The 26,807-nt window shown below is 42.2% G+C and overlaps 1 long non-coding RNA gene across 1 annotated transcript; it reads right to left on the bottom strand.

The window, feature by feature from the left end:
- Positions 1 to 19,028: 19,028 nt before the first annotated feature.
- On the bottom strand, positions 19,029 to 22,681 carry LOC148121870 (uncharacterized). Its single transcript, XR_015738135.1, has 2 exons — positions 21,541 to 22,681; positions 19,029 to 19,455 (listed from the first exon to the last, which is right to left on the bottom strand). It is a non-coding gene; the product is annotated as an uncharacterized LOC148121870 (long non-coding RNA).
- Positions 22,682 to 26,807: the final 4,126 nt, after the last annotated feature.

Genomic DNA, 26,807 nt, shown 5'->3' with positions numbered 1-26,807 from the left:
CCAGGACTCACATGGTACAGGAGAAAAACAACTTCTATAAGTCCTCTGACCTCCACCTGCACTGTCTCACATACACACACACACACACACACACACACACACACACAGAGAGAGAGAGAGAGAGAGAGAGAGAGAGAGAGAGAGAGAGAGAGACTAATTTCTTAAAAAGACTATGAAGCAACTTAAAAATTGAAATAATGCCTTTGCATTATGAGATGACTTAAGCCTGTGGTGGCCAGGAAAGAAAAAAGTGGAATGTATCCCACAACTCATGTGTTTAAACATTCAGTTCTCAAGTGGTGTTGATGTTGTAGAAGGTCATGGAACCTTTAGAAGATGGGGCCATTTAGGAAATGAATTAATGGGATTGGGTCCTGAGGTTGTATAACCCTGTTCCTCTTTCGGTCTGTTTTCTTTTTCCTGACTGCAGACTGCAATGTGACCAGTGTGACCTCACTCTTACTAGCTACCATTTCTTCGCTGGCTGTTTTGCTGTATTCCTTTATCTTAGTTTGTAACATGATGGCCTTCTCATTGGGGTTTCAGTCCTGCCCAGTTCCCACAGCTGGCAAGCCCCAAAGAAAATCACACAGAGGTCTCCATAAGTAATAAACTGATTGGTCCATTAGCTCAGGCTTTGTATTAGCTCTTATAATTTATACTAAACCCATTGTTCTTATCTATGTTAGCCACATGGCTCAGCGGGGCAGGTCATATCCTGCCTCTTCTATGATCTGGGCAGGACTGTGGAAAGAGCTTCCTTCTTCCCAGAATACTCCTGTTCTCATTGCGCCACCTCTATTTCCTGTCTGGTTTTCCCACCTATACTTCCTGCCTGGCTACTAGCCAATCAGCGTTTATTTAAGATATGATTGACAGAATACAGACAATTCTCCTGTACCATTAGTTTTCTGTTGCTACAGGGAAACACCATGATCAGAAGCAACTTGAGGAGGAACAAGTGCAGCATGATTTTATGGAGGCATTTTTTTCCACCGAGGTCAAATTGTTATAAAATTAGCCAGCACATCCTTCTTAAGCCATAAGTCAAAATAAATCGTTTCTTAAAGTTGACTTTGTGCTGCGCAGTGGTGGCTCACGCCTTTAATCCCAGCACTCAAGAAACAGAGGCAAGCAGATCTCTGTGAGTTTGAAGTCAGCTTGCTTTACAGAGCAAGTTCTAGGATAGACTCCAAAGCTACAGAGAAACCCTGTCTTGAAAAAAAAAAGTTGCCTTTGTCAAATAGTCTTTTACAATGAGAAAAATAACTAATACAAGAAGTCAGCTATGTTCTTACTGAATATATAGCATCACAGGTAATCCCATGGTGAGAAATGCAAACTGAATTTAAGATGACAAATGAGCTAGAGAACAGTCGTGTTCTCAAGGCACCCTGTAAAGCGGTAGGGAGATGTCTCTCCCTTTCCCATGGATGCTAAGGGTGGCCATCATCCTCAATGGCTAATAGTACAAGTCTCTTACATGGGTTCTAGAACAGCACTCCTCTATTATTGCTTCTACTTTTACATTTATAAGACATGAGATCTTGGTAGATTATTAATCATGAAAGTAGTGAAAATGCTGCTCTGATGAAAGGAGACTCAGTGGTCCATGCGGGACCACACACCCACAGTCATTTGAGGGTGAGTCATCTGCTGAGACTGGAAAAGCAAACAGCAATGCCAGTAGATGCTTCAAGTCCTTAGAGTATGGTTTACAATAGGAATTCAACTCTGGATTGGCTTCTGGGAATTTATCAATGGGAAAAACTTTTATGTTGTTCAATTCTTAGACATTGTTTTTTGTTGTTTTATTTGGACCTTTGAAAGTATTTTTCTCTGCTGATCAATTTTGGATACTACGATTAGATGTTATTTCAAATGGGAAACAGACCCAGAGAGTGGGGATTTGTTCCAGGGTGCAGGATAGCCTTGAAGTTAAGTTGATTAATGACCTGTTAGGTTCCATAATGATCCACTATAGAATATCTTCAGAGGGATGGTTTAACTGCACATAGCTTTGGTCCTGGGAAATTACAGAAAGAACCAATGGTAACCACCTAGGAGCTGTTAATCTCTCTTAGTTGGACAGTCCTCTGTGAGCAGGACTTAGTCAAACTCAGATGTCAAAAATAATGGAGACCAGGAAGGTTGGTGTGAATGCTCAACATTTCTGCCAAAGCACATGAAACAGAAAATGTTTATCCCAACCCCAGTCACTCTTGCTAGATCTTCCACAAGGAGAAAGGGGCGAGTCTGGTGTCCAGGTTACATTTTGTTGCTGTGATGAAGATACCATAACCAACAGCAACTTGGGAAAGAAAGAGTTTTTCTGGCTTGCACAACCCAATCACTCTCTACCACTGACAGACATCAGGGAAGGAACCTAGAGGCAGGAGCTGAAGTAGAGGCCATGAAGGAGTGCTGTTTACTGGCTTGCTCCCATGGCTTGCTCAGTTTGCTTTGTTATACAACCCAGGCCACCTGCCTAGGATGGCACCTCCCACTGTTGACTGCGTTCCCACAAGAAAATGCCCCACAGACTGTTTTACAATCAGTCGGATGGAGAAATCTCAGGCTAGAGGGCATTAAGTTGACGAAAGCTGGCACATCTGGTCAGAGACACTGGGGGCAATTTCCTAGAGGGAGGGAGAGGAATATTGAAAGGCAACTCTTTCACTGTTTGTGCTTCATTAGAAACAAGCTGAATCTCTCTCTCTCTCTCTCTCTCTCTCTTCTCTCTCTCTCTCTCTCTCTCTCTCTCTCTCTCACACACACACACACACACACACACACACACACACACACAGAGCAAATCTAGAGACAGGAGCTAGCGAGGTGAGATGGCCTCCTCTTCTTGACCCTCCCTGCTTTCAGTCCTATGGCTCTGGCTAGCCAGTGTGGTTCTGGCGTGGGGAAGGGTAGGTAGACTTAAGTACAGTTTGGCTGTTGGTCCCACTCCACTTGAGGCCATACCTTCACTCTCTTCTGGCTCACCTGACAGGAGATGTTGTTTTAGAGCTGAAGACTCTGACCCGCAAGATTCAGTTTAAATGTAGGCGTTTGTCAGTTCATACCAATAAAATGGTGTCAGGCTTCTCCTTAGGGATGGACTCAGGTGTGTTCACTCCTCAGGGAAGTGAGGTGGGAGAAAAGGTGGTTGTAGGTTGGGGTTGGGAAATTTACTATAAATTTCAAATTTTTGGGGGGAGAATGGGTTATTTTTGTCTTTTTTGTATTTACTTAATTTATTATTAGCAGTGTGTGCGTATGAAAGTGTATGCCGTGTGTGTGTTGTATGTATAGTGTGTGTTGTGTGTATGGTGTGTGTTATGTTGTATGATGTGGTATGTGGGTGCACATGCTTGTGCATGCTTGTCTGCAAACATATGTGGAAGTCAGAGGATAACTTTTGGGATCTGGCTCTCTCCTTTCACTATGGATTCTGGAGATTGAACTCAGGTTGTCAGGTTTGTGAGCAAAAGGCCCCCATAGGCTCATACAATCGAGTGCTTAGTTACTAGAGAGTGAAACTCTTTGATTATAAGGATTAGGAGGTCCTTCTTGGAGGAAGTGTGTCACTGGGGGGTGGGTTGTGATCATCCAAAAGCCCGTGCCTCTCTATATCCCTTCCAAAAGTCCACACTCTCCCCATCCCCCACGCTATGAATGTATCTCAGCCACTGCTTCAGTGCCTGCCTGCCTTCATGCTCCCACAGTGCTGATAATGGACTAAACTTCTGAAACTGTGAGCAAGTCCCATTTACATGCTTTCTTTCATAAGAATTGCCTTGGTCATGGTGTCTCTTCGCAGTGATAGAACAGTAACCAAGACACTGGCCAAGTCACCTTCTTGGCTCCGTCTCTCTGTCTTTTGGGTCAGGGTCTTTTGTAGCCTTTGAGCTCCTGCTTCTCCTTCCTCCACTTCCAAGTGCTGGAATTGCAGATGTGTACCACACCTGGCTTATTTTCTGCATTTGAAAGCTGTGGAAATGTCTTTTAGGAGGTTTCCCAGCTCACAAACTCCCCAACGAAAAATCGAGAAAGAACAACTTTGTTCTCTGAAGAAGTTAGAATTGTTTTCATGACAGGAAAGCTAGCAAAACATAGGTATGTATATATTATTTTACGTGTATGAGTGTTTTACTTGCATGTATGTTTGTGCACCATGTGCATGCCTGATACCTGCAGATGTCAGAAGAGAGTGTCATATCCCCTGAACCCAGCCATAGTTGCAGCCGGTTGTAAAGCAGCCATGTGAGAGCTGGGAATTGAACCTGGGTCCTCTACAAGAGCAACTAGTGCTTTTAACCACTGAACCACGTCTCCAGCCCTCGTAAATACAGTTTGAGTAAAAATTTGCGACTACAAATGGCCTTCCTGATTTGTGAGTAACTACTGCTATTCCAATGAAAGAAAAAGTGTGAGATGAGAGACTACTCCAAAGCAATGGCAATATTACTACATTCAGTGAGTGTAATAGACTCTTTATTTTAACCATAAAGAGCTATACACTTTATATCTACAGAAAATGTCCTCAGCCATTTAGAGGAGATTGGGTTGAAGGGGTGCCTGAGTATTCCTTTCCCCAAGACTCTCTCCCACATGTCTTGAGTCAATCTCTTCTGTCACCCTGTAGTCTAGCTACTGCTGCCTACTTTGTGTGACTGGCTACTCAGCGTGACACAGGTCTTTTCTTTCAAGGTTCCTTCTGAAAATTCAGAGGAGGGGTGAGGGCAGGGAGGAGGATGAGGGTAAGAACTGAAAAAAGGCAGCAACCTAGACTTCAAGCATCAGGGAATCTCAGTTCATCCTGATAACTTCCCCTCCCACATTTCAAGACAACCCCGGACAGGCACTAGAAATTTACGGAAATTGACAATTAGGGAGCTGATCTTTTTGTATAAGTAAAACCCTTCCAGCTACTACTTACCGAGGACCACAAATGAAAGGAGTCAGAGTTCTAAAAACAAACAGATGGACAGATTAAACACCTCCCGATGTTCTAATAGCCTTCGTTAAAATCCCTTAGTTAGAAAGTAAACAGAGATACTCATCAAGGCAGACGACTTTTAGTGCCCCAGCGTGTGATTTGGGAATGAGTGGGACCCGGAAACCAGCCTTGTCCTAACAAGAGGGAGCCAGAGCTTGCCAGACATTACATACCTCATTTACAGGGCCAAGCCTTGTCCCAGGGTGTTTCCCTCCTGATACAGATCAACTTTCTTATGTGACTTAGTTTAATGAATGTCTAACGTGAAATTGAGCGCATCTTTGTTTTAAAATATGGCTTGTTATTAAACTGGCGTAGCGTGAACAGTACAGTCAGAAGTTCTAGGTCTCTTGACTAACGAGCACCCTTTCAAACTCCCCCTTCTAAGACCTACAGGCATCTCTCGACTCCGATCTCTTGTGTCCTCTCTGATGTCTTGCGCTAGATTACTTGTCTCCCACCTAGGCTCCTGTCTGTACTGTATAGAAGCTGAGCTTCCTGTTTGTGCATCTCTCCCGCCTAGGCTCCTGCCTGTACGATATAGACGCTGAACTGCCAGGTGAAACACCAATTTCAGTGATAGAGATGACTTCGGCAGTAAAATGAAGTAGGAAAAATGGATCTCCTTTTTTCTTGAAGATTTATTTATTATGCATACTGTGTTCTGTCTGCATGTCTGCCTGTAGGCCAAAAGAGGGCACCAAACCTCATTACAGATGGTTGTGAGCCACTATACAGCTGTTGGGAATTGAACTCTGGACCTCTGGAAAAGAAGTTGGTACTTTTAACCACCGAGCCATCTCTCCAGCTCAGATCTTGAAGAAAGACAGACCTGGTTCAACTGTTGTCTGAGTCACTAATTGGTGGTCTGACTTACTTGTAGCACTTCACTGAGGAAGTCTCCTTTCTAGTAAAAAGAACATATTAATATTCATCACAAAATATGACTCTGATTGAAAATTGTGGTGATAGTTCCACATACTGGGAATATACCTTCTTTCTTTCCTTGTCTCCTTTCTTTTTGCGATAGGGTTTTATGTAGCCTAGGCTGCCTTTGAACTCACTGTGCAGCCAACAATGATAATGAACTCTTGGTCCTTTCGCCTTTGCCTTCCAAGTGCTGAGATTACAGATATGCTTCAGCATGCTCAGTTTGTGTGGTGCTTGGGACCAAACCAGGGACACCTACCAACAGAACCACATCCCCAGCCCAGCTGTATTTATTATCGTCTTTGGTTTTCTTGGATCATAGTAGTGCCTGGTTTTTTCTTTGCACATCAATATAAATGAAGTGAACAGACAAGCAAAACTACAAAAACAAACAGACAAATAAAACTAACAGTTTTATTTCGAGTAAATGTATTGTTTTTATAAAAAAAAAAACATAAGTATGAAAGTAAGGCTTTTGTTTGTTTTCTTGTTTTGTCTGTTTGTTTGTTTTTGAGACAGGGTCTCATTATCTAACTCTGGCTGGCCTGGAACTTGAAACACAGACTAGGCTGCCCTTGAACTCCCAGAGATCCATCTGTTTCTACTCCCTCCCCCATCCCCAAATGAGCTAGGTTTAAAGATGTGTGCCACCACGCACAACTTTGAAATTAAGTTTAATATTTATATGAGAACAGGGAGGGCAGGCTTGTAAGATGGAGACTTGCCAAATCCAGAAGGGCCTGTTATTTTTGTTAGCCTGGTCTTTCCGGGAGCCAAGCCAGAGGAAAAAGGGACCACTCATGAACGGAAACAGATGACTTCGAATGAGGAGTTATCTCGCAGTTGAGAGCACTTACTGCTCTTGCTAAGGACCTGGGCTGGGTCTCTAACACCTACACAGCAACTTACAGCTATGTGTAGCTCTGGTTCCAAGGTATTAGGTGCCCTCTTCTAGCCTCCAGGGCTCTGGCACACACGTGCATGTGGGCCACGTAAACATGTGTAGGTGCATGCAGTCGTGGGTGCTGTGCCTGTAAATACAATAAATAAACCTTTAAGTGAAGTTCTAGAAAGTGAAAGAGATGACCCCCAGAGCAGAGTCGACAGAGGATCTGATTGAAACTTGATTGTGACCACTCTACTCACTTGCCCTCACAGGGATCCGCCTGCTTCTGCCTCCCAAGTGCTGGGATTAGAGGTGTGTGCCACCATCGCCCAGCCATGCAAGTTTAGTTTGCCCTCTACCAAGAAGGCTTTTTCCAACTAGGGCTTAATTCCTATATGTGATTAATATAGTTATTTTTAAACTTCATTTATTTATCTTCTTAACTATTTATTTACTTATTTTGGTTTCTTGAGACAGGATATCTCTGTATAGCCCTGTTTTGGAACTCACTGTGTAGACCAGGACCAGGTTAGCCTTGAACTCTGACATTAACCTGCCTCTGCCTCCCAAGTGCTGAGATTAGAGGTGTGCGCCACCACTGCCCAGAGTGCTTATTTATTTATATTTTATTTATTTTTTATAGGCATGCGCCAGCACGACCACCAGACTTGTTTATTTATATTACATTTTATCTATCTATCTATCTATCTATCTATCTATCTATCTATCTATCTTATAAGCAAGTCTTCAATATGTCTACCCTAACCCTCCAGCCTCGGCCTACTAAATTCTGCAATTACAGACCAGTCTGGCAGACTCTTAATTTTGATTAAGAGTGGAAGCCTAGCTGGACAGTGGTGGTGCACGCCTTTAAACCCAGCACTCAGGAGGCAGAGGCAGGTGAATATCTGTGAGTTCTAAGCCAGCCTGGTCTACAGAGTGAGTTCCAGAAGAGCCAAAGATACCCTGTCTCAAAAAACAAGCAAACAAATGAATGAATAAATAAATAAATAATAAGACAAAGTTAATGCGGCCTGATCAGTCATTTTAAAGTTACCTGTATGTATATGATTTCAATGCCGCCTTTTTGGTATTGTTAAGGGGCTCTTCCTTGGAGAACACTGCTTCTCCCACTCTCAGTGTTCCAGTTGAGGCCCCATGAGATTTCCCCCTGTTATCTTAGGGTGTCTCTAGGTGTCGTCCTTGGCCAGCTCTCGTTCAGACAGCCTTGTCTTACACTTTTGTGCTGTTTATGCTTCACAGAATAAGGACCCGGCTAAGCATAAACATACCAGTTAAAACAGTTCAGGCCTTTAAGGGCTCCTTATTGGCCTTTACAGAGGGAAGGAAGCTGCCTGCAGGAAATGCCAGGTGCCCAGGACACTTGCCGTGGAACCTCACTCCTGGTACAAAGAACCCATCTGACCTTTATTCGGGGAATATGCTTTCCGTTTAATTTATTTTTCCAGTCTGAAGCAGAGATTTATACATTCCAGGAAAGGGCTCAATTATTAGGTAAACATAGTAACACCAATGACTGCAATCTCTGGGACTTAATTTTAAAATAGTTTGCATTTCTGAACACATAGCATTCAAAATATTAAAAATACTTTTAGATATGTTTTTATCTGAGATATATGAGTGTTTTGCTTGCAAATATGTCTGTGCATGGTGCCCTCGGAAGTCAGAAGAGGGCATTAGATGTCCTATAGTTGGAGTCATGGGTGTCTGTGAGTCACCGTGTGGGTGATGAGAACCGAATCTTGGTCCTCTTATAAGGGCGACTGGTGCTTTTACTCACTGAGCCATCTCTCCAGCCTGAAATTCAAAATATTTTAACAGCATGCAGAAAGAGGTTAAATACTATTGGACGTGCTCAAGGCGAACACTCAGTTCAGTTTTCCAAGCAGACTATCCGAAAGGTCTGCTTTGCCTGTTGGTGAGATCCTGAAAGAAGTTTCTTAGGGGAGAGCCCACCTTTGTAACCTCTGCCAGGTTTTTGTTCCTTAGGCTTATTTCAAATCTGAGCCACGCAGAAGCAAGCCGGTGAAGTAGCATGTCTTCCTGTTCCTTCCCTGCATGACCCTCAGCTGCTCTGAGGCTCCTCCCCCTGCTTGCTCACCCCAAGTCTTGTCCTTGCCTTTAGGACCACAGCTGAGGGACCAGATGCTGTCCCCACATGCTCCACAAGTACATCTTTCTCTGATTCCTATCGCTCACCAAGGCCTCCCAGTAACTTTCTTAATTATAAAGAACACTTTAAAAATAATTTAAGGCCAGCGAGATGGCTCGGTCAGTAAAGGCCTCTGAATTTGATTCTTGGAGCACACATGGTGGAAGGAGAGAACCGACTCCCAAGTTATCCCATGTACATAACACACAACCTATCCCATATGGGTCTGCCAGGTCCTCTAGCACAAGGTAATTCAGAAATTGATCAATTATTGATTGGAAGTGTGTTTCAGGCCTCAAATTTTCATAAAAACATCATGTCAATAGTAAAGGTTTAAAGAAAGAGTTTCCTATTACATGGCAACAAGCTAAGGAGATTATAAAGAGATGCCCTACTTGCTCTTTCTATAATCAAACACCATTGTCTTCAGGGAGTAACCAAAAGGGTACTAAAAAGGAATGAGATCTGGCAAATGGATGTGTTCCACTTTACAGAATTTGGAAAATTAAAATATGTGCACTACACCATAGACACGTATTTGGGTTATCAATGGACAACTGCCCTGAGCTCAGAAAAGGCTGACTCAGTAATCACACACTTATTAGAAGTTATGGTTATCATGAGTATTCCTGCACAAACGAAGACAGACAATGGTCCAGAATATATATGAAAGAAAATGAACATTTTTTGCTTATTATAATATAAAGCATATTACAGGTATACCAAATAATCCTACAGGTCAGGCAGTTATAAAAAGGTCAAATTGAACTATAAAGGATATGCTAAACAAACAGAAATGGATGGAAAATACCCCCAGAAATAGATTGCATAATGCTTTATTAACCTTGAATTTTCTTAACGCTAATGAGAAAGGAACAACGGCAGCAGAGAGACATTGGGTAATGAAAAAAACTTCTAAATTAAATCAACCAGTGTATCTCAAGGATGTGTTGGCCTCACAATGGAAATCAGGAGATGTGCTACGTTGGGGGAAGGGGTTTTGCTCTTGTTTCCACGGGAGAAAAAAAAAAAAGCTATGGATACCATCAAAATTAATGAAGATTTAAAAAAAAAAACTCTTAAGAAAGAAAAATGACAACTTATCCACAAGGATGACAACCATACAGGTGGTAAGGAAACCATATTGTGTTGGGGCAGGGTTCTGCTCTTGACTTTACAGGAAAATCTGCATCTTCAAAAATTCAAGAGACCCTGGCTATTTGGATGCTGACAGAAGGAAAAATAACTATCAAATAAGGATCATTGAGAAAAAGGAATATGATTTATGAGGACAGGTGATCAAAATATATACATTTAAATATATAGCTGATTTTGGAGTTGGACAAGGGCTCTATACTTCTCTAAATCCAAGCATGTTGTTAAAAGGAACATTCAAAGTTTCTGTCTCATATTGGGAGCCATCTGGTATGGGACAGAAGGAAGACTTTAGGAAAAATTTTACTTTCTCTATGTCTATTTTGTCTATATCATATTCTTTATTGACTGTATGTCTATATAAATAATGTTTAAGTTTTCCATGATGAACAATAGAGTTTCCTACAGATTCTTTTCCTGCAGTAATCTTTGAAGTTTCCAGGAAGAAGATGGGGTCCCACAGCAACAACTCCAGCTGGTGGAGATGACATCATGATGCTGATAGTGCTACTACAAGACCGGTTTTTTGCTTATCAGCTGCTGACATGGTGTACCTTCTCATGACGCTCTGACCAGAACTCCAAATAAAAACATAAAAAAAAATTCTATCGACTGCTTGGAAGTTATTTGCAACTATACTAGACAGTAATCTTGAAACTTGACCATCACTTTACTTTTGCAGAATCCCATAAAGAGAATATTGCTCCCATGACAGTGGGAAGCAATTCTAGAGAACGACGTCCTCTCTCAAAAAAAATTTTGTCCAACCATTTAGGGGTTGTTGATTACCACTTGTATCAGACAGAGGGTTGGGGTGGAAACTATGTAGGTTCAAAAAAGGGGATAATAATAGTGGGTAATAGAATGAATATTTATGAGCTATTATTTATGGATAATTTACATTGGTATAGTTTTTTGTATATTGATACAAGTTTAAATTATATTTGTTATTTCTGTTTACATTATTTATACACCTATGCAAAGTTATTCTGTCAGATTGTATACATGCATGTTTCTACCTCTGTTTAGGACATTTTGAATATTGATATAACTTTTAGGATACATTTTCATATTGCATTATATATATTCTTACCTCTGATCAAGATACTTATAAATTGTTTACATTTTGATGTCATTGCCCTCATTTGTTGCACATTTGTTTACAGATTATTTAATATTCTGACATGAAGTCTTAGTGTTTAAGTTATATAGTATTAAACATTATAGGTCAATAGTTTTCATGTTTGTTGTACATATAGTCACATTAATTAGTCTGTTTAGAAACATAGAGATTGTATTCTGCCTAGATAGGTAATCTTCAACCGCTTCAAAGATCTGTAGGACATCACATTTAAATAATTTAGGGTTCTGTTAACATGAGACATGATTGCTGCTGACAACACCAATCTATTCCTGAGAGAATGTTTAGCACCAAAGACACTCCACTTGGAGTTTGTTTTCTTCTTGGCATGATTGACCTTTGGGCAAGGAACTGCCCATGCCTCAACCACTGACAAAGTACATGGTATCCAGACTGTATAAACAGGACACAAGGGAAAGGACTGCCAAACCTTGCCAAGACAGGGTTAGATGGTTCTGAAAAATCTCTGCCTCTGAAAATGGTCTGTCTGTTAAGCTAGGCCTTAGCCAAAGTTGGTTGCTTCAATGTTGCAAATGAGACTTTGGATGATTGCTCAGGTAGCCAGTTGTCTCTGTCATACACTACTGCTCACTTTGGAAGCTGCTTGATTGCACTTCCTGCTCAACTTAAGTAACATTATCTCCCTTCTCAGGCCTTCAGTGGGGTTGAAGATTAGGTAGTCGTAGTTACCTTCCTCTTGTGATTTAGCCAAGCTTATTTTCTAAACAAGGCTTAGACTCTTTGAAATAAAATGTTTATTAAGACATTTATCATGTGTTCCTTGCTTAATATTGTTTATGTTCGTTGTAATTCTATACTTGATATCTGCTCTTACTGTATATAGTTTTGTTTTGGGTTTGAATCGCTCTTGTTTAGACGAAAGTGGGAGGTGATGGGAAAGCTTGGTTAACCAATTATCTTTAAGAGGTGGGGCCAAGTTAGGGTGTGGCTTTGCTGGGAGCCAGAGAAAAAAGAGGTACACTGCCCAGGTGTGCTCTTAGTGTGGTTCCCCTGTGGCACAGCTGAGCTTGGACTTCTCATTCCTGTTTTTGTGAGTTTTCCCCTTATAATAAATGAAAATATAATTGTTTTATCTTCTAGCTAGCCTGGTTATTTCCTGAATTGAGCTAATTTCTACAGTATCTTTCTTTTCTCTCTCTCTCTCTTTCTTTTTCTTCCTCCACTCTTGTCTCCAGGGACTGGTCTCCGCCCCACCTCTGCCCTCTTCTCTGTCCCTTCTCTGTCCTCTTCCAATAAACGTCCTATGTGAGCCCTGTTGTATGGTGTGACTCTCTATCCCACCATTTTTAAATTATAATATTGCTGCCATGAGGCTCGGCAGGTCCTCCTGGCACCCTGAGGTGTACTAGGACCCTGGAACCCAGCCTTGCTTCTCCAATTAACAAATCGCTGGGCCCCTCCATCCAATCCTGGCATGATCGATGAGTCCCCTCTTCACCACCTCTGGCTATTTCCCACTTCTTAACTTTTTGGTTACGTTTTTATTATGGATTTTTTTTAAAACTTTTACAAATATAGATAATAGAGTATAAAGAACTTCCTGCACTGGGGAGAGGGCTCATCAGGTAAGTGTTTACTGTGCCAGCGTGAGGACCTGAGTTCAGATCCCCAGTTCAACGGCTTGGAGCCAGGTGTCCTTTTATCACAGGTCTTTCAAAAACAGAGGCCAGCGGATCCCTGTGAGTTCAAGGCCATCCTGTCGCCCAAGGCACAAAGAAAGATCCTGTGTCAAAACAAAAACAAACAAACAAACAAAAAACAAAACAAAACAAAACAACAAGTGGGCAGTGCTGGTGCTGAAAGGCTACTAGATACTGACAGGGCCATCCCAGGGTTTGCTGTCCAGTCAGTCCAGCCAATCAGAGTCTGGGTTCAGTGAGCGAGTCTGTGAGAGAGCTTAGGGAGATATGTGAGTTGACCGAAAGGCACATGAGCACACACAGGGGCAAGTGTAGCACAAATAATAAAAACCAGAGACAGATACTGGGGTTCAACCTAAAGAAAAAAAGGAAAGCAGCAACCACTAGAAAGGCCTTTTACCTCTATCAAATCTTCAGACCAAAGGGCAAGAGCTTGTCTCCATGAATCCTCAAACTCCACACTTTACTGTATCTTTCCACTTTTATTCCTCTCTCGGCTCAGCCTGTCACTTCTGTCTCCACCTCCCTAGTGCTGGGATTAAAGGTGTAAGATCCCAAATACTGGGGTCACCTTTGTGTGGGCTGTTTCTCTTCTAGACAGAGTCAATCTTGTGTAGCCCAGGTAGGTTTGAATTTACAGAGATCCATCTACCTCTGTCTCCTGAGTCCTGGAATTAAAAGTGTGTGCCAGTAATCCCTGGCCTGCATGGGCTGACTGGTGTGGCTGCTTTGTCCTCTGATCTTCAGGTAAGCTTTATTTATTAAAACACAAATAACATGCCATTATATATACCACATATACACACACACTTTTAAATATTTTGAAATGTCTTCTGTGTGCCCTTCATTTAACCTCAGTAACAATAAACTCTTGATCAACCTTTTTATTTATATTCCCAATTCTATTTAATCATTTGAAAGTAAATTCTAGATAGAATTCTGTTCACGAGTATATTAATATGCATCTTGAATAAGAAGGATCTCTACCTTAATGGTATTTTCATGTCAAAAAATAATTCTTTAATATTAGATGTTAATTTTAAATTAATTTTAGTGAAATTGGGGGAATTTTTAGTCTGCTGAGGCAGTAATATCTGGCAATGTCAATACAATTTCTAAATCAATACTTACACTTGAAAATGAACCATAAATTTCACATATAATGTTTACATATTTTAAAGAAGGTGAAGTGGTAATTATCAGAAAAATATTATTAATATTTATAATATGAATTCTATTACTTTCTTTGATATTTTTCCAGCCCCTAAAGCAATATCTATCCATGAAATATTAAATTTTTCTTTCAATTATTTTGATGATAGTATATCGTAATGAAAACCAAAAAGAACAATATGTGGTTCAGTTCATTCAAATTTCATTTGAAAGAGGCCAGACTGCTGTCTAGAATATATAGAAAATAGGCATATTTAAAAATAGATGCAATTTGCATATGAACTTCTTTTTAATCATACTGTGTATTTGTCTCCTTATCCCAATTTTTTCACTAGAATCTCATTTTTATTGCATATTCCACATTTGTACTTTCCTATAAGAAAAACATTGCTTAAAATTTTCAGAAATTTTCCAAATTATTTAAAGAATAAACTAGTCAAATATTTCTGTGTTTTTATAAGTTCATTATTGTGTTGTTTTGCTTTTGAGAGAAGGCATCTCTATTAGTTCAGGTTGGCTAGGACTCTACTTTTGCCTCAGAAGTGCTGAGTACAAGCTGCCTGCCATCAGCAGGGTCAGCTAGTTAGTTCCACGGTAGGTGAGAGACAGAGACATGGATAGGCACGCCATGCAGAATGAAGGTGAATATTTATTTAGTGGGTTATGGAAGGGAAGAGGAAAGGGGAGTAGGGAGAAGAGCAGAGAGAGGCAGAAAGAGAGAGAGAAAGAGAAATGGGGGTGAGGGAAGGGGAGAAGTGGGGAGAAAGGAGAAAGTCAGAAGCTGCCTCTTCAGGATACAGAAAGGAAAGAACTCAGGCTGAAAACAAAAGGAAGATCTGCTTGCTTCAGCTTCCTGGGGGAGGGAGTGGACAGGCCTTGTCTCTTAAAGGTACAGAACAGACCATTACAATGTACACATACACATCTACCCACAATTAAAAATAATAAAAATGAAAAATTAAAATAGCTATTAAAAAACCACCATTGCTGGGTAGTGGTGGTGTATGCCTTTAATCCCAACACTTGGAAGGCAGAGACTGGCAGATCTCTGTGAGTTGAAGGTCAGCCTGATCTATAAGAGCTAGTTCCAGAACAGCCAAGCTGAAAAACCCTGTCTCAAAAAACAAACAACAAACAAACAAACAAAAAATTCCTCACTGACCTTCAATCTCACACAACAACTGGGAGATAGCCAGGGAGATCCCTGAGTTTGGGGCAAACAAACAAACAAGCAAAGCATCTTCTATCATCATCACAATTCCTTTGTTTATTTCAGGGGTCCCTGCTAGTTCATTTCACACTCCTTGTTCTGCTCATTATCTTGTTCATATTAATTCTAACAACTTCAGTGACATTTTAAATGGCATAACCCATGTCAGTTGAGACTGATTCTGAGGTTATATTTGGTATGTATTTAATAAAGACAATCCAGTATGTGTTATATATAGTTTTTTAATCACTCCAAGAAATGTCAATACTATTGTCAGCCCTGAAAGCCACATCTTCTAGGGACGTGTTGATATATACTTAATAAATTTATGTGCACGTGACCTTCTTAAGAACAAGGCTTGGAGCAAGGACCCCTCTTTCCTGAGTGTACGAGTATATTGCAGACAATAATAAATGTAAGTATTAATAATACCTTACAATACAAATGTGCTACATTTTTGAAGCAGTTCCATCTTTACAGTTTCTTTTGCTCTTCCTAATAGCTGGGTTTTCAATAGGGTAATTAGAGACAAAAGACAGAGGTGGAGAGAGGTGAAGTGATTTATTTAAAATTATGCATTTAATTGGCAGAAGAACAGGAGCCATAACAGAAGAACCCAGGGTTCTCCACACGTCATCCTGTGTATTATACTATTCTTAACATTCCTGTGACAATGTGACTTGACAGTTGGACAGGCTGTATCTTAACATATTTTATCTCTTAAGACCCTTTGGATTTTAGTTCGGAAAATAAATACAAGGCACTGAATAAAAGGAGGACACGTGCTCCTTCACGTCTGCTTGGCTGGCATGGGAGCACTATATTCATAGTGACCAATGTTTCAGAAACTAGAGATTTATATTCTGTCAGGCAAACTTTCACTTGAGTAACACAGAACAAATCTTCGAGAAGGTGAGCATCACGTTCTTTAACCCATTCCTAAGGCAGTAGGCATGACTTAGGATGATAAGCAGGATCTTATAAGGGCCAGGTCTTTGGGAGTAATTACTCCTTAGTTCATATATGTAGATATTAGCTTGAAATACAAAATATGGGTATAGAAACGAATATCATTCCCTTCTAGTCTTTTCCTGCTCCGTTAACCCAGGCCTGCTTTGGTGCCTCTGCTGTCATTCACATACCTTGAGGATCTCAAGTAGCTTATTAAGATCCTTGGACTTTTTTCTCTTTTCTTTTTAGTACCTTTCAGCTTAGACTGTACCTTAGTGGTGTCTGAGGTGAAACAGACTATTGTGAAACAGACTATCATGAACTGTAGTGATAGTCTTGTGTAGGATAATATATTACTTTTATAATGAAAACAAATTTAAAAACTGTCTCTCTCTTCTCTGTCTTGTCTCTCTGTGTCTCTGTCTATATCTCTTTCTCAGGCACACACACACACACACACACACACACACACACAGAGGCACACATACAATGTCAGGCATCTGCATTTTATCTCTCAGTACTGAAGGGGGCACTGAGAATGTAATGACAGCAATCCACATTTTGTAAAGTTTTATATTAGTGATGGGTTTCACAAGCTGAAGCATGTCTGCCACTGGCTTGATAGTTCTGAGGTATGCCTCACAGCAATTAGCTGTGCATTGCCCATGAAGGGAACACTCCTTAGAGCTAGCTCTTCGCCTTCTTGTATTGTGATTGCCTCTTTCCTTGATGCTTCCCCACCCCATCAGCCATGAGGGCTTCTTGAAGGCAAGACTGGGCTCTCTTAATCCTGATCCAAGTGTCTGATACAGAGTCAAACCTACCAAGTCATAAAACAGAAGAACGAGTGAAAGGCTCCTAGCATTCCGCACAAATTTTCCTCCATGATGTTTAGCAATTGACTTCTGCAAAGGGTCTTTAGTCTCTGCTATGACAAGGCCCGTTGGATTTCCTTTGTGAATAAAGGAAATGGTAAAGCATGATCAAGAAATGCTATTTCCAAAAAAACATTATTTTATTTTCCCCACAGGCATCCACAGCTTTAGTTTTCTGTTGGCAAATCTGTTAATCTCTCTAATTATTGTGTAAGCCAAGAATATACTTTCCAGTTTGCTAATAAACTAAGCCTAGTCATACATTGCTTAATGACAAGAATAACTTCTGAGAAATGTGTTGCTAGGCACTTTCAACATTGTATCAAAATTTTTGAATGTATTTAACACAAATTTAAATGGTTATGACATCACTAGGTGATATGATCTTGTGGGACCACTTTTCTGTATGTGGTCTGTCATTAACCAAGTAATCATTACACACTGCATGACTATAACTTACTTGGACAAACTGTGAATGGAGGAAGTTTGAAATATATTTAACATTAGTTTGAATTTAATACTAAATAATATTAAACTTGAAGAACAAAATTGTAAGTGAAAAATTCTTGTAATTTCCAAAGGTTGTGTGTGTGTATGTGTGTGTGCAGGTGCGTATGTATGTGTGTGCACACATGTGTGTATGCATGTGTATATGTGTGTATGTATGTATGTGTGTGAGTGCGCATATGTGTATGCGGGTTTGTGTATCGTGCACATGTGCGTGCATGTGTGTTTATGTGTGTACAGGTGTGTGCACACATGTGTGTGCGTGTATGTATGTGTGTGCACGTGCATGTGTATATGAGTGTTTATGTATGTGTGTGTGCACACTGTGTGTCTGTGTGTTTATGTATATGTGTGTTTATGTATCGATGTGTGTGTGTGTGTGTGTGTGTGTGTGGCGGGGAGCTGGAGGAAGCCAGAGGACAGCAGAGAATCGACTGAAGTTGGAGTTACAGGCAGTTTTATAGTAAACTGCCTGATTTGGGTGCTGAGAACTGTTCTCTTCTAGAGCAGAAACAACAGCTGCACCATCTCTCTAGCCCTTCACTTGGTTTTTAAACTGTGGTATTGTTTTTATATAGATGAGGTCAGTCTGTTGAAGAATTTCCAATTCCTAAATATTCAAGGGAAAGGTTGGACATATCTTGTTAGCAGAATCTGATCCATGAATAAAAATGGAAAAGATTGGTAACTCATGAAATGAGAGAAAAATCCTTGCAAATCATCCATATGATAAAGGACGACTCTCTGGAATGTATAAAGAATACCTATAACACAACAACAGGAAAAAGCAACCCAATTTTAAAAAGGGAAAAAGACTAAATAAATGTTGCTCTGAAGACAAGTGTCTAGCAAGCAGGTGAAAAGATGCTCAATATCACCAATTATCACAGAAACGCCAGTCAAACCAGTGAGATACACCTTACCAGACTAAATATGCATCTAAAGATAGCAACTAAGAAGGGTTGGCAAGCATGGGGAGAAGCTGGCAACCTAGTACTGCTGTGGAAGTTCTTCAAAATGCTCAACGATCTCACTGCCAGGTAAATACCCAGAGTCTCAGGCGGACACCTGAGCAGCATCTTGCCCCATCAGTTGTCACAACAGTTAGTCACTGTCACCTAGAGGTAAAAGCAATTCAATGTCCATTGACAGACATGAGTGGACAATAAATGTGGGCTTCTGGGAAATAGGTTTTAGTCTTTGATGTTGTTTAATGTTGGCATGTTCCCCGGCAGGCTCGTAGAGCAGCAGCTAGTCCGACAAGGACAGCTGTGGGTCCCTGCAAGATCTCCAGGGTGGCAGGCTAGTCTTGCCATGTGGCCGGGAGAGTCAGGCGGGCGGGTGCGGCAGATAATAGTAAATAGACATAAGGCTAAACATAAAGGTAAACATTTATTACTTAAAGAAGAGAGAGACAGAGAGACATGGAGACAGACATAGAGAAGACCACAAAAGACACATGTGCACATGCCGAGAGAGAGGGACAGAAGAAGAAAGGTTAAGATGGCGACCAGGGGGTCAGAAGTCGCTGGGAGTGGGCGTGGCTTGCCCTTAAAGGGACCAGACCCAAAGGAATAACATTCCCGGATCCTTTTTATAATAAAAAGTAGAAGATTAGACATTACAGTTTGAAGGAATTGGGGCGGCGAATTCTCAAGACTGCTTCCAGCTGATTTGTGGGCTTCGTCTTTGGGGGGGGGGAGATCTGAGAGAAGGCTGGGTGCTGGTCACATCCTGGCATAGTTGGTCTCTGTTCCCGACAGGTGTCTGTGGCATGGAAATGTCTGGTGTTTCTTGTACCTGGTTAGGGTATTAGCAGAACAGAGGACAAAATTAAATTAAGGAAAAAATTTTTAGGACCAGGGAATTGAGGGGTATGTATCTGATCTGTTTATGGTGGGTTCTTTAATTCGGCTCCCTGGAACTCATAAGAAAAATAGAAGTTTTAGACATATACATTGTATAATGGCTGTGACATACTTTTGTACAATGAAAAGTATTTTTATTTGGTGAGGCAACCTGGCAAAACCTCTCAGCTATCAATCTGTCAGAGATCTTTGAGAAGGATAAGATTTTACTTGAGTTACTGATTAAAAAATGACAGAGAACTTACTTGGTTGGCACCCAGAGCTACTCTTTTGGGTCCTCTATGGTCGCTGAAGGTTGTATTTGACCTTCGCTGTTTAGTGTAGAGCCTGTCAGGCTTTAGAAGACCCTGTGGACTAAGAAATCTGTAGGAAGACAGGCCTGCCTTACCCGGGCAGCTAGGCTGTCGATTCCAGTGATTTTGTCCACGTCTGGAGGTCTTCAGTTTAGGTGAAAGGCAGTTTTTACCCAATGATCAGCGCTTGGCAGTTGAAGAGAACTGCAGATGGACGCTGTTCTGTGACTGTTTGTCTTCTGTCTTCTTGGAGGAAACAGAGTGCTTGCTAGGAGCCAACCTGTCTCTTTTTGTTATGAAAATTTATTTAGTAATTAAATATTTAAATATCGCATTCCCCAGATCTCTGAGCAGTTGAGGCTATTTATAAGGTATAGCTGCAGTATAGAATCTGTCTGGAAGGTTGGGTCTGAGGTTGACTGTACTGGCTCTTAACAGGTAAGATCCACATTTGTAAAAAGACAGACAGAAAGAAAAAAAAACTGTAACATTAAGATTAGTGGCAGAACTGACAATGGTAGAGAACAGCTTAATATTAAATATAAGAGAGTTAAAAATACATATCAGTTTAAAATATGAGAATTATGATTTTGTAGTCTGAAATGAGATATAATGAACAATTATTATATATAGAAAGATTGAACAGGAATTAGGCAACGTGCATGCTTTTGATGGGCCCTATCAAAGGCACGTCACTATGCAAAACACCTGTAGCGAGAGGATTTCAGAGAACACCGAGGAGGGGGAGAGAGAGGAAAGGCAGGACATACATAAGAATGGGAGAGCTTGGTCACGTGACCTGGCTCTCGGCCGAGATAGCAATAAAGTTACCTGACCCCAGTGAACATGGCGGCGACCGCGTGCTGTGGGGAAAAAGTTACAATTTTTGAGCTGTAAGGATTTTAAGCTTAACGAGAGGGACCTGAAGGCGTGATCTGCCCTGTTATTGAGCCGCCACGCTGAACCATAAGCCGCAGAGGGGGGCAAAAGGCTGGAACCAAAAAAACTGCACCATGTCACGGCTGGAATGGAAAAGCTGGAAGGTTAAAAACCGGGGGTCGCCTGCCATGGGCAGTTGCTATTTAGAATTGTGAATCATGAAAACCCGTGCAAACAGACAATTTAAAGACGGATAAGAGTGGAGGATTTTAAGTAAGACATATTTAGGCTGGAACGACTTGCTTTCCCAGGTCAAGACTGTGAAAAAACCCGCAAAAACCGTGGCATCTCGAGCCTACAGCGGGAACGGCTCCCCGTTTAGGTGAGATGCAAGTGAACATCTGAGACCATGTGTCCAGGCATCCGAGGTACACATGTGGGATGCTATCAGCTGAACCGTATCAATGTGTCCAGGTGTCCGAGGTACACATGTGGGATGCTATCAGCTGAACCGTATCAATGTGTCCAGGTGTCCGAGGTACACATGTGGGATGCTATCGGCTGAACCGTATCAGCCAATCCATGAGCCAACTGTGAGAATGAAAGGGAAAGAAAGAAAGGAATGAAAAAAGGAGGAAGAATGAGAGCTGGGGACCCTGGGTCCCCAGGTACAGGAGTGCTGGGAGCTGGCCAGGCCAGCTGTCCCAGGCACGGGCCTAACAGAGGCCGTAATTGGATGTCAGCGAAGGGGCGGAGAAGTTCCCTCCAAGCCTAAAAACAGTGGGAATACCAGTCAATCCCGGGTTAAAAGACTCAGTTAAGCTGGCCAGAGTGGAGAAACTCACGATTAGAAGCCGGTGTTGTTTGTAGGAGTCATGGGCAGCCAGAGGGAACACGTGAGTCGGTGTTGAGAAAGTCCTCGGTCCCGATTCAATCCCGGAAATTGAAGCTCAGAGTCCTGGATGATAACCGAAGCTGGGACCCCGGATCTGGGCGAGTGAATCTCTCGAGTCCGGCGGCACCAATGTTGTTGTTTAATGTTGGCATGTTCCCCGGCAGGCTCGCAGAGCAGACGCTAGTCCGACAAGGACAGCTGTGGGTCCCTGCAGGATCTCCAGGGTGGCAGGCTGGTCCCGCCATGCGACCGGGTGAGTCAGGTGGGCGGGTGCGGCGGATAATAGTAAATAGATGTAAGGCTAAACATAAAGCTAAACATTTATTACTTAAAGAAGAGACAGAGAGACATAAAGACATAAAAACATAGAGACAGAGGAGACACGTGTGCCCACACCGAGAGAAAGGGACAGAAGAGGTTAAGATGGCGAACAGGAGGTCAGAAGTCGCTGGGAGTGGGCGTGGCTTGCCCTTAAAGGGACCAGACCCAAAGGAATAACCGTCTTAAAGTCACTAACCTGCTTAGTTAGGATTTCTATTGCTGTGAAGCACAGCGGTATTTTATTTGTGTTTTAATAAATGAATCTTGCCTGAAGATCAGCATGTAGAGCTAAACCACTAGAGGCCAGGGCGTGGTGGTAAACACTTTAAGCCCAGGACTCAAGGCCACCCTAAGCTACAGGAGATTAAATCTGTCTAAAAAGAGAAACAGAGCTCACACAAAGGTGCTCCCAACACTTGGGAATCACACACCTTTAATCCCAGTACTAGGGAGGTGGAGACAGTGTAATGGTAAAATAAAAATAAAAAATGCTGCAGGATTCCCAGCGGCAGGCAGCAGGCCATGTGGTCAGCGGGTCCTGAGAGCAGCCAGTCCCAGGCAGGGACAGCTGCAGGTCCCCCGAACGGAGTGGTGGCTGGTCCTGGTCAGGGAGACGTGTGCCAGCAGGCAAGAGACAGAGACATGGATAGGCAGGCCATGCAGAGTGAGGGTGGATGTTTATTAAGTGGGTTAGGGGAGGGAAGGGGGAGAAGGAGAAGAGCACAGGGGTGGGGGAAGAGAGAGAGAGAGAGAGAGAGAGAGAGAGAGAGAGAGAGGAGAGAAGGGAGAGGCAGAAGCTGCCTCCTCGAGAGGGAGATGAAAAAGAAAGAGACTCAGGTTGCAAGCAGGAAGGATGATCTGCCTGCCACAGTGGATGGGGGAGGGAGTGGGCGTGGCTTGTCTCTTAAAGAGACAGAACAGATCATTACAGATAGGAGTGATATGACTGGCTAGAGAGAGGTATATAAGGCAGGAGGAGGTGAGTTCATGGCAGCCTGAGGTTTGGTGGAGAGCATTGCAGTCTACAGTCACACTGAGGACAGGATCACCCCTTTGTTTATCTGAGCCTTGGTAGAGGCAAGAACTCTCTAATGGCTCAGCTGCTTTGCTTTTCTGACCTTCAGTTTGAATCCCAATATCTGTCTCTGGGTTTTTATTAATTGTGCCACAGTGAAGAGACACTATGACCATGGTAACTCTTATAAAGGAAAACATTTAATTGGGGTAACTTACATTTTCAGAGGTTTAGTTCATTATGGTCACGGTATGACATAGTGACATGCATGCAGACATGGTGATGGAATAGCTGAGTATCATACAACTTGGCTCCAAGGCCACACGAAATGATCTGTCTCACTGGGTGTAGCTGGAGCAAAGGGGACCTCAAAGTCCACCTCTACAATGACACGCTTCCAACAAGACCACATCTACTCCAATGAGGCCACACCTCTTACTAGTGCCTCTCTCTTTGGGGGTCATTTTTTTTCAAACCACCACCTTCCATTCCCGGGCCCCCTAAGGCACGTAGTCATATCATAATGCAAAAATACATTCGGCTCAACTTCAAAAGCCCCATACTCTGTTCCACATTACATTACTATTCCAAAACATAGACATTGAAACATAGTAAGGAAATACTGGACCACTGCAAGACTGAAAACCAACTGGGTAATCTCCAGACTCTGTATCTCTATATCTAATGTCAAAATGCTTTACAGATCTCTAATTCCATTTAGTTTTGTTGACTGCAACACATGCCTTTCTCTTGGTCTGGCTCCACTCCCTGTTAGCAGCTTTCCTTGGTAGGTATCTTATGACTCCGGCATCTCCAACATCTTGGGGTCTCCAAGGCAATCCATGCTTTACCTTCACAGCTTCACACATGGCTTTTTTAGACCACCATTCAGGGACACCCTGATACATGCCTGGCCTTAGTGGCTTTCCTTAATCACTCCTTGACTCTAAAGCCAGAACCACGTGGCCGAAGCTGCCAAGTTCTGCTGCTTGCTGGGGCTGGAACACGGCCTCCTTCCTCAGTTACATCTTCATCAGCTCCCCGTTTTCAATGATTTTCTTCACTGGCTAAGTTTGGTTGTCCAGGAACTCTCTCTGTTGTTGATGTTGGCCTTAAACTCAGAGACCCGCCTGCCTCTCCCTTCTGAGTGCTGGGATTAAAGGCAAGCACCACCATGCCTGACTATAGACTTTTCTTTAATTCACTTTTACAAGCTGGAAATTTAGCTGGGTGGGATCTTGCACTGAGGTTACTACTCCCTTTGTTCTGTTTGTTAATCCATTTATCTCCTTAAACACAGGATTTAGCTCTAGTTCACTTCCTGGTGCCCCTTTTCTAAGTCTGTAAATTTTGTATTTTTATTTGTTCAGCTTCTCCTTTTTATTATGAATCTTTATCAGAGTTACTACTAATAGCCACACAACAGAGTCTATGCTAGGCTGTGTTAAGATTTCCTCTGCCAAGGAAATTAATCAAAAACTCTTCACTTTAGCCTCAGGCAGACTTTTCAGACAAGGACAAAAAGCAGCCACATTCTTCATCAAAATATCCCAAGGCTGGTCTTTAGGCCACATACTAACATTCTTCTCCTCTGAAACTTCTTGATCCTGGCACCCACAGTTCAAATCACTCTCAGCTACTCTGTTTTCCATGCTCCTACTATGATGGCCCATTAAGCAGGACTTAAAACAATCCATTGTTTTCTGCTTTCCTAACCCAAACACTCCACAAAACGTGGTCAGACCTATCACAACAATATCCTAGTTCCTGGTACTAACTTCTGTTTTTTTTCTTTTCTTTTCTTTTTTTTTTTTTCCTGGAGACAGGGTTTTTCTGTTAACAGTCCTGGCTGTCTTGGAACTCATGCTGTAGACCAAGCTGGCCTCAAACTCACTGAGATCTGCCTGCTTCCTTCCAAGTGCTGGAATTAAAGGCACGAATCATTACTGCCCAGCCCCACATCTGTTTTAGCTAGGGTTTCTAGCTAAAAACCACGACACCACAATTTCATTGCATGCAGACAGACATGGTGCTGGAGCTGAGCGTGCCTTTACTTCCACCTGCTGATCTGGATATTCTAGAGGATGAGGCAAGAGAACTGCTTAATTCCTGGTGTTTGAAGCCGTCTTGGACAACACAGCAAGACCCTAGTGTTAATCCCTAGAGTGCAAGAGACAGAGCTGGAGTTTGGAGTTTATTGAGAGACAGGAAATGGGGAAGGGAAGAGACGACAGGAGAGAGAGAAAGAAAGAGAGAGACAAAGAGATGCAGAGAGAAAGAGAGAAAGAGAAAGAAGAAGATAACAAAGAGGGACAGAAAGTTGCCTTCTCCGAGAAATGGCAGAAAGCAGGAGAGCAGGAGTGGGCAGAGCTTGTCTCTTTAAGGGACAGGGTACTTGACTGTCATACAAGAAGGCCAGGTGCAGGGTACAGGCCAGGTTTTCAAGGGGCAGGGCCGGGGTGTGCCTCGATGCTAACACCTGGTGTCTCAAAAACCTAAAAATAAAAGCTTGGAAATTTTAACACATCCTTCAACAAGTTATAGCAATTGAAGCTGTTATGCTATGTGAAATAGACAAAAAGGCAGATACCTTATGATTGGCCATATTAGAAATACCTAGAGTGGTCAAATCATGGCTATAGATGGTGGAATGGAGGTGCAACGGGGGAGGAGGGGGTCGAGGGAGTGAGGTGGAGACTTTCAGTCAGGGAAGATGGCAGCCCGGAGATGGTTGCACTGCATGCTGGTAGTGTTCGCTACCACTGCTCTAAAAGGTGAAAGCCGGTTTTCACATTTTATGTTACTACAATAAAAGATAGGATTTTAGAGTTTGTAAAGTTCTTGTGACTTGTATTGTCCTGTTCGTTTCCCACCGCAGCTGAGAGGCAATTAGGGAAGTTATTGTTTCATTATCCAGATAAGGAGTTGATAGCTCTTTTAGTTTTAGTGGGTTTCCAAGAGACACGAAGCTGCACAGGGACAGGGTCAAAATCAGAATTAGCACCCAGGACCCTCCCCGCCTCCGTGACACGATCTTACTGGTCCCTGACCTCAGCCTCCTGAGAGTAGAGATTATCAGTACGAGTGTGCAGTACTCCTTTCTCTGCACAAACCATCCTTCACAGAGTGTTACCAGGCGGGGACAATGGACACAGACTCAGATTGACTAGCAGATGCTCTGCCTTTTGCTCGGGCTGTGTGCATAAAGCCGGATTCCAATGAATAATCTTGAAAGGGCTTTCTGGAGGACACGGGCAACACAACAGGCCCAGAAATCATTAACCAGGATCCCTTTCCCCGTCACAATAAGGTTATGAAAAGTCTAAGGGAAAGCGCGACTCGAGACAGCAGGCAGAAAGTGCTCTGCAGCCGATTTCTCATCGCGGCTCCAGTTCCTTTTAAACAAGTTTTTAAGGATGCCATCTTGCTGAATCGGCGTTTTGATTTTGTCAAATAATCTTCAGACTTCATTTGTAGACTGTAAGATGATCCTTGAGAATGTTTATATTGCTGAGTTTTACAGTCACCACATAATGTAATTTGATCAATGCCTGATAACGCCTTTGAAAAAGTTATAATTAAAAAAAAAATACAGCGGTCGGAGGAATAACAAGTCAGACTTTTTTTTTTAAATCAGAGAATAGTGTTTGCATTGTCAATTAACTCTCATAAAATCTTTCCAGTAAATTAATTACAGCTAAGAATGAGACGGGGCTGTAAAGCAAGAACGGTACAGGAATCGCAGCCAGCTGTTCTTTGAAAATGGAACACTGCTTTGTTTTCTTTTCTGAGTACCCAACAGTCCCAGAGCACATTCACAGGCGGTCTCAGCATTGTTGATGGACTGCAGGCTGAAGAAGGGAAGTGTCTGGTGTGTAATA

Source organism: Myodes glareolus, chromosome 6, assembly GCF_982192425.1.
Source record: "Myodes glareolus chromosome 6, mMyoGla1.1, whole genome shotgun sequence".
Taxonomy (NCBI): Eukaryota; Metazoa; Chordata; class Mammalia; order Rodentia; family Cricetidae; genus Myodes; species Myodes glareolus.
This window is presented reverse-complemented; position numbering and strand designations above follow the sequence as displayed.